We start from the raw sequence: 9702 nt of genomic DNA on the forward strand, positions 1-9702 counted from the left end.
CCTGTCTTCCCCCCTGACACAGATTGACAGGTTTCCATTTGAGTAATTGCGATTCCATTTGACTTTTGGCAGGTTACATCTGCGACACAGTGAAAAGCAGACGTGGTTATTAATAACACCCCATGTACTTGTTTTTATGATGCATCTATGCTAACATTAGTCTGTTTCATTCTTATTCTGAGGTCATGGTAGCCACCAAATCCAGACCAGATGGTGGATCAGCACCTAGAAAGGACCTCTACAGCCCTGAAAGACAGCGGAGACCAGGACAACTAGAGCCCCAGATACAGATCCCCTGTAAAGACCTTGTCTCAGACGACCACCGGGACATGACCACGGGAAACAGATGATTCTTCTGCACAATCTGACTTTGCTGCAGCCTGGAATTGAACTGCTGGTTGCGTCTGATCAGAGGAGAACTGACCCCCCTACTGAGCCTGGTTTTTCTCCCAAGGTTTTTCTCCATTCTGTCACCGAGAGTTTCGGTTCCTTGCCGCTGTCACATCTAGTTGGGGACACTTCATTTACAGCAATATCATTGACTTGATTGCACAAATACTATTTAAACTGAACTGAGCTGGATGAAGACATTTAAACTAAACAATTGAATTTATTTGATGTTTGTATTTGTTGGAGGAAAAAAAAAGAAAATTGCATGATGTTTTTCATTGGTACAAATTTTAACACATTTGTGAATGTCAGATGGCATTAAAAATATAGTTTTTTTACAGTCTAAATAACCTGTATTCTTCATTATTTATTAATCCATGATTGTATTGTTAAGCATAGGCGAAATTATGAGAATAACCCAGCGAGAATAACCCAGAAACACAAAAATACAAACACATAAATGGAAAAAAATTACTATATCTTGGGTTTTCTCAACAACCCATTCAGCTGGGTTAAAATTTGTAAACCAGCATGCTGGGTTGCTAATATTTACCCAGTGTTGGGTTGCCAATTGAGTTATTTTTAACCCAGCCATTTTTAGAGTGTGGTACAAATGGCTCTTTTTATTCACTAATGTTATATGTAGCCAAATTGCATTTTATTTGGGAGATTTTGCCATCAAAACTTTTTTGAAATCCTTGATTTAGATGTTCAAATATGCATATATTTCTTTTCTGTGTAAAAAAACAAAGAAAGGGCCATTCTGTGTTTTTTATTTATTTATTTTTCTATTTATTTGTGTGTGTGTGTGTGTGTGTGTGTGTGTGTGTGTGTGTGTGTGTGTGTGTGGTTAGTAGCATACGAATTGACGTCATGACTGCGCAACAAATAAAGATACGCACAAACGACACTAGAGCGCGCCAAAGTAAAAGTGTATGGTTATGAAAGTTAATTCCTGTCCTCTTGAGTCTTGTGTCAGCTGATTGTGGAAAAGCGCCGCGGGTTCTTTCACTGTCTATGGTTCAGACGGAGCGCACGGCGGTGATTATTTCGGTTTGTTGTTATTTTCGGTTTGTCTGGAGCGGCAAGCTTAAAACTACATGCAAAATGTCAATGGCAGCTAGATCACCCCAAACAACGCAAGCATCCGCTTAAAATATCAATCAACAAGTGTCAAGCGCATTTAGTTTGCCTTGTGAAGAATATAGAAACCGATATTCCTATAGTTTAATGCTTCTCTCTTTTTTTGAAGGACCAGTTAAAATGAACACTTCTAATGCAATTTTTATTTTCTCTTCTCTCATAATGACAGCTGAAAAGCCCCTTAAGTGTGTTGCCAGAAGAAGTCTTCAAATACAGTTTGGGCTTAAGTCTTGGACGGTTTATGATAATGTTGACCCTGTTGCCCTACATTAGATGATTTATTTAATGAAAACTAATTACAGCATGACTTATCTTTTCCTGCAGCCCTTTACTGGCACCTCACTCCCTGTCCCACTCATCTGAAATGACTTTAATTTAGGGCCTGTAATATAGTTTAGTCAACATCTTCACTTTAGTTAATATGAAATCTTAATTAAATAAAGCACTTAAATGCATCTCCACTGTTCCTCCAATGTTCTGCTTCTCTCTTGTGCTTGTAATAATTTATATAAGCAGCATAACCAAAGCAGATTTAATTTGACTCTTTCTTCTGACTAACAACAACTGTTTACGTCCTCTGATCCATCAACCCACCACTACCAGACTAGAGATATGCTGGTATCAAATTTTCATTTTGCAATTAATTGCTAATGCTTTTATCACGGTATACAATATTATCACAGTATTGCAATTTATTTTGAATAGTCATAATACAGTATAACAGGTTTAATAGCTTTTTAACAAAAATAACTATAAAGCAATGCAGAAATATATATAAAGTTAAAAGTTTTACACAGATTAAAGTGCAAAAGAACTATAAAGACAAATAGGTATCATTTTACAATAAGACCACATTAGTTAACCTTAGTTAATGTATTAACATTCACAATGAGCAATAGTTACATTTGCTACCGAAGTTATGAATCTTTGTAAAATAAAAAAAAACACTTAGTCGGTTAGCTCATTAAATAACACAGTTGCAACTTTCGATTTTAACAACGTGTTATTAAATATTGGAATACCTAAGATTAATGAATTTTCAGAAGAATATTTCATTAGCAGTTTATGTTAACTAATAAATTATCTAATGTTAACTAAAGAATCCCTAATGTAAAGTGTGAACCAACAATAAAGAATCAAAACACTTTCAAACAATATCTAGGGTTTGTCGTAGTCCAGATTAAAATGATAATTTTAATAAATAATTAATAAATAAATAAATAAATAAATAACATATTAAGTCTAAATATTTAAGTATTTGGCACTGTGATGAACAACACAGCAAATCCACAAATCTTAATGGTTATTTAAATATGTTTTAGAAAGTAGCAGCTGCTTTAGTTATGGGGTTTCCAGGGTAAGGGCAGCATTTTCTGGAGTTTAGCGCCATCTGCTGTCAGAGAGTGAATGTGCTTTCATTGCCATCTGTGAACAGTTGATGGGAAAAATATTCTTAAAATGCATTCCAAATTCTTAATAAATTGTAATTTATAATTATTCATGGTATTTAGAAGTGCCCACGATAACAATATCGTGCATATTAATTACCGTGATATATTGCAGTACCGAATACCAGCACATGTCTAGACCAGACTATTGTGAGTACTGGTTTTGCAAACTATGTGTGTAGATATGTAGTGTCTCTGGGCTTGATATTTCGATACATCAATAGACAATGAAGAAAGCAACAGTAAACATATTAACAAGGTCACTTACAGGTATTTGGATCAGCTTTGCTAGAATATAAAACACTAATGTTGTATTCTGATGTGTTAATCTCAATATGGCAATTTAATGGCAGTGACATCTGGATGAATAAATAAAGGCAAGTATAACATTGTGAAATACTGAAACTATGACCAGTAGATTTTAAATATTTCTTGTACCTGAGATTTGACTTTTTTTTTTTGTCAATGATCTGTTTTGCATCTTTACTCAACAGCTGCTTCCAGCATAATATGGAGGCAGACCCACGGTGACTTTGAACGCTGGTGATGGTATTGGACCAGAACTGCTGAACTACGTCAGAGAGCTTTTCAGGTTTGAAGATGAAGCTTTCTAAAACAGACTTCACCAGAAAACAATAAAGTAGCACTCTTATGTTTTTGTCATTCCACAATATTCACAGATTCTGCTGTGTGCCAGTGGATTTTGAGGTTGTCAGGGTGGATTCATCTGCTTCCTCTGAGGATGACATCAGTAATACTGTTAAGGCAATCAAACGTAATGGGGTAGCACTTAAGGCTGAGCATGAACAAATGGTTCATCAACCACAGAAATTTGCTGCATTTTAGTTATATAAATATATACCATATCAGTTATCAGTTGACATTGGATATTTCATCATTAATTTCCTCTAATTCTACATTTACATTACCTTTGTCATCATTTAACAAAGCCACTTAAAGTTAACCTTTAAAAACACTAATCATTGAATAACACTTACATCTTTGGCAAATCTCAAAATCAATATTAATGTAAAACACGTATAATATCCCAAAATTTACTGTATTATATTATACCAATAACTGAACCAGCTCTCTTGATCAGCTTATTTATCCTATTTTTATCATCTACAGATAAGCTGGTATATACAAGTATATACAAAAGAAGGTATATACAAAGAATAGCATAAAAAAGAACACTAGCCAAGATCCCCTGATAGAAAACATCTAAAAGTTTTTGTACTGATGTTAAAAGACCTCTGAGTTTTCTCAAAAAGAAAAGTCTTGACTGAGCCTTCTTTGTTAAAACATTAGTGTTTCTTTCTAATTTAATTTTTCATCCAAATGGACACCTAAAAATGTATATGACTGAACAGTGTGAATGGGTGCCGTCAGATTGAGAGTCCAAACAACTGATAAAACTGTCACAATAGTCCACAAGTAATCCACACGACTCCAGTCCATCATTTAACGTCTTATACTGAAAAGCTGTGTGTCTGTAATAAACAAATCCATCATCAAGGCATTTTAATCAACCGTTACTTCTGGCCAAAATGTAATCTCATCTGAAACAGGAGAGAAATATGCACAGATCAAGCACCGTTTACAAGCAAAAACAATCTAGGATGGTTACTAAACAAATATGTCAGTATATTTTGATGTGAGAGAACCACAGGCGTGGACTTTTCACTAGAGGAAGCATTATTCTGGATTATGGACTTGTATTTTGGCCAGAAGTGACGGTTTAAAGTTAAAATGCCTTGATGATGGATTTGTTTCTTATATCATCTACATTTTGAATGGCCTGAGGGTGAGTGAAGTTTTAGCAAATTTTCATTTTTAGATGAAATATTCCTTTAAATTGCAGTTCATTCCTATTGTATAAAGTATAAATCAAGATTCTTTCACAGGTAACATAGAGACTAAACACAACCTTCCTCCATCTCGAAAATCCAGAAACAATTTGCTTCAGTAAGATATCTTCGATGTTCTTTTTTTTCTTTACTTGATTATCTGTTGTAAATCCAGAGGGTTGATTTATATGAATGCATTTAACTCTCATACATTACACCTTTAGACCTTTAATATGCTAACATCATGCACTGATGCATGCATCATGCTCTTCCTGGAGTCCCAACCCGCCACAAAGATATTGATATTATCATCATTAGGGAGAATACAGAAGCAGAGTACAGCGTGTACAACAGTTACACTCATTGCTCAAGTTTAAATCTCATCTCTTCCGGGAATGTTACCGGGGTGGTTGAGAGTCTGAAGATCATAACACGTGTGAAATCACTGCAGATCGATGAGTATGCCTTTAACTTGGCCTTATACAAGCATGTCTGCATATGTTGCTGAAATTTGTTATCCTATGGTACAAGGATTGTGTGCTTCATAAGAAGCTTGGCGATGGCCTTTTCCTGCAGTGCTGTAAAGAGATGGCAGCTGGATGTCCTGAAATCACATTTGATAACATGATCGTGGACAACAACACCATGCAGGTATAGAAATGGTGAACTACACAAGTGGATGATAGACTACAGTCCTAAATGTGGGCTCATTAAGATTTATTTTACAAGCTAATACTTGTATTCAGCAAAGATGCATTAAAGTGATCAAAAGTGACAGTTAATAAAAGTATAATATTATAAAAGAAAATGCTGTTCTCTCAAAATGTCTACTCATCAAAGAATCCTGAAACAAATGTATTTGTTTCCATAAAAAAATTACGCAGCACAACTGTTTTAACAGTGATAATACTAATAGATGTTTCTTCAGCTCCAAAGCAGCATATGAGAATGATTTCTGAAGGATCATGTGACACTGAGGACTGGAATAATGACGGCTAATGCTGAAATGAGTAATTCAGCTTTGCATCACAAGAAATTGATTGAATTGACAAATGAAATAAAAAATTAATTATTCTAGAAAACGTATGTAAAAATGTTTGAAAATTTCACTGACCTAAAAGATTTAACCTGAAGTGTATTTTGTTTCAATGTATTAAATGTTATAATATCTATTTGTTTTGGTTGTATTTGTATTGGGACATTATTAACACTGAGATAATAGTGTAATTTTCATCTTACTGTATGTCCATAGAAAAGGCTTTAAAAATCAGAAATATAAAAAGCTACACATAATTACGCTATTAGACAAGAATATGATAATATTTTACACTTCACTTGAAATCTTACTTTAAATAATGTATTATTAAAGTGTTTGTAATGCATTACATTAAATTGTAAATTTCAATGTATTACATGATGAAGAACTGCAACCACACTTATAATTCATTATAATAATGATCTATCTTTGTTACACCTTTAGAAAGTATAATTCATTAAAACACATGACAAATTTTAGATGTAACAAGGAATCTGCAAATATTATAATGCATTTTGGTTAATATTATTAATGAAAATATATAATGCATTGCATTGTATGTTATACCTTTACAATGCATTATGAAAAGGCCTTGAAATGTTACCAATATTTTAATATACGTTTTTGTTGGTATAGCTAAGCGCCATTAGATGTGATGGTGATGCCTAATCTCTATGGAAATGTGGCGAGTAATGTGTGTGTGCTGAACTTGTTGGGGGTCCAGGTCTGGTACCAGGAGTCAACTATGGCAAGGACCACGCTGTTTTTGAGACCGTAAGAAAGAATAGAGTCATGTCAGTTGACAGGAGTTATGTCAGACATTAGAGGACTAGAGAACACATGAGATATTCTTTGTTTTTACACAGGCCACTAGGAACACTGGGAAAAGCATTGCTAACAAGAAAATTGCAAACCGTGCATGACCACACTGCTGGCCAGCTGCCTGATGCTGGATCAATTAAAGTGCGTGTGTGTTACTATTAATTTGATCATTTTCATTGAAGGTTTAACTATATTCAGTGTTTTGAATCCTCATTTCCTTCATGCATTATACATGAAACATAATTATAATTAGAGTAGGACTGGAATTGTGTATTACATTCATGTCTTGTCTGTCTTTCCACTTTTCTAGACTTCATGCATATACCAGGATGATTCGAAAGGCAGATCTGAAAACTGTCTGTAACTCTGGTATCATACAATAGATGCTCATTATGTCGAGCAGCTATAAGAATGCAAGCCATAAGACAAACCAAATCAAATACTAATAATTCATACCCCCTTATACACTTGAATACGTTTGCAGTTTTACATATCCACATTTCTTCTATACTCGTACAAATTTTTCCCCATGTCTCTATATCTGCTATCCCTGCAGTTGCAGACTGTTGACTTGAGAGGTCAGGGTACGACATCTGAAGTGGTCACTCCATTATGCTTGAGATCCAGCGAGGAGGGAACAGATCTGAACTTCATTTCAGCAGGTTCTAGCTGCTCACACACCTCTAGCTCATGGAAGTCACAGAAACTTGTGAAGCATGGTGAATTCTTCAATGAAAAGATGCTGAGACTGTAAAGATGTAGGTTAGAGTGTTGAAATTTATATTTTTCTGTTGTAATCTATAAATCTATGTGTCTAACTGTATAAATGTAACAGATGTTATTTATCTGTTATGATCATGTTGAGTTAAAGCCTAACCTGGACTGGTGTATATTTTATTTCATACTCAACAGGTTCTGTATTGACGTTTCCATCTTTTTCATTTATTATATTTATATCAGTCAGTGCATGACATTAACTCATTAACTGATGATGCACCACCAAGCACTTTCATTAATGAATGTCTAACTATTACCTCATCAAACTTCATGTTCATGCCTCCTGAGACAAATTTTTTTCCCAATAGGTGGCACTAAAACGCTGCAATTCAGCTTCATCAAAATTGGATGCTTTTTTGCAATCATTTATTTGTTTATTATAAAAAGTTATGAAAATTGACAGCATGGCATGCAATGTTTGCTTTCAGTTCTAGTGGTTGTGTGCAGTGCAGTGAGCTACAGTGTTTTCTTTGTGATTTTCATAGAAAAATGAATTTATGTAAATTAAGCTTTTATTTGATTTAAAAATGTTGACATGGTATTTGAGTGTTTTCAAATTTGGTGGTCATCAGTTAGATTTTAAGCATCATAAATCCTGTAGGAATGTTGAGCGTAAGGAAATCTGTCAGGAAAGGAAAGTAAGAGGTTTTAGGTACTTGCCCAAAACACATGCCTGTGAATGTGCTCTGTGCAAAGATTTTTGACCGTTGTCACATTACGATTATTATTAATAATAGCTATTTTTTGAGGTAGATTTTTTTTTCATCCAACCTTTCTTTTCTTTTTTTCTTTTTTTTTAAGAAGGATGCACAGAAAGGGAAATCATTCAAAGTTTGGCTGAACTAGTGAGCTTTGACAAGCAGAAACATTTGTTTTTGACCTGCAAGAGTTCAAACAATTGTGAGGAGGAGAAACAAAAAAGTCGGATGAGAAAAAGACTCATCATACCCGAAAAGGCTTTAAGGGAACTCATGTCACCCTGTGGTTATTAAATCAATGTAAGCGTGCTCTCTTGATGAGCGAGCAATTGAGTGGAAAAAAGTCATCATTTGTCATTGCTAGTGAGAGGGCGATGGAAAGGAAAGTGGTGGAATGTCAAAAAACTGTGAATAGGAAGGGAAAATGATGCAGAAATAAAGAACAAAGACCTAAGCAGGGTTATATTGATTACAGTTTTTGTTGATCACACATGGATCCTCTTGCATGAATTGAATTATTGGCAAAAATATAATTTTGCTCACAGCAGGAGGGAGAGAGGGGCATGGGTGGGCTGTTACGACCACTTTGCTAGTAATATACAACAGAGTACTGAATTACCTCTAAAGTAAAATGAGAAAAACAGCTTCAGCATCTCAGCTCCAGCAGCGCAGAGAAAAACAGCTCGCCAATCAAACGGAAAAGGGCCAAAAGTAATTTTGCTGTCTGTAACAAGACTCTCCAAACAAAACAGTCAGTCTCTCAGTGTAGGAGTGCTGAGGTTGGCAGTTTCATCACTCTTCCAAGAAGAAACACTTAGATTGTTCTGTTTTCCTCCTTTCTTCTATCTGTAGCTTGGACATAAAAAGCAAACTGTCACAGAGAAGAAAATCAGGAATGTTTTGTAAAGGTGGTCAACTATTCAAGTTAGTCATCATAGTTAATATTATTTAAAGCAAAACAATGTTTTTTGTCAATGTTTAGCCGAAGAAACACTGAAAATAAATTTCGAAATGTCAAAGTAGGCAAAAAAAGGTAAAAACAAGATGTACCATAAAAACCATAGTAATGAACCTATTGATCTGTCCCTTACAACTATACTATAAAAATACTAATTAGAGCAGTCCATACAATTTTATATTTTTTTATATATATATATATATATATATACTTTCCTTTCTCTTTACTTTGTAGAGGATTTAAGGATAGGTGATTGATGGTGTAAGCTGGCTTTGTTCACACTTACTGTCAAAAAACTTTTCGTTCCTTGCCCTTTCCTCTTTTTTGCTCTCTCTTTTATTTCACTTGCACACCCCCACATTTACATTAATGCAGCTGATTATTTTCATCAAAAATTGAATTAGTCTTGACCTAAATGTTGCAAAAATGCAGGGCAGATGAAAGCCCAGTGGAGCCAGTGATCACGTTGTCTATTACTGCTCACGTAACCGTTCTGATTCTTTTTATTTTTTCCTCTTCAAATATGCATTCACTCCATCTCTTCTTTCGTTTTCCCTCCCTCCACATACACATCTCTGCC

At 34.7% G+C, this 9702-nt stretch overlaps 1 pseudogene; it reads left to right on the forward strand.

The window, feature by feature from the left end:
* Positions 1–3463: 3463 nt before the first annotated feature.
* On the forward strand, positions 3464–7443 carry LOC132129012 (isocitrate dehydrogenase [NAD] subunit gamma, mitochondrial-like; annotated as a pseudogene).
* Positions 7444–9702: the final 2259 nt, after the last annotated feature.

Source organism: Carassius carassius, chromosome 46 (genome assembly GCF_963082965.1).
Source record: "Carassius carassius chromosome 46, fCarCar2.1, whole genome shotgun sequence".
Taxonomy (NCBI): domain Eukaryota; kingdom Metazoa; phylum Chordata; class Actinopteri; order Cypriniformes; family Cyprinidae; genus Carassius; species Carassius carassius.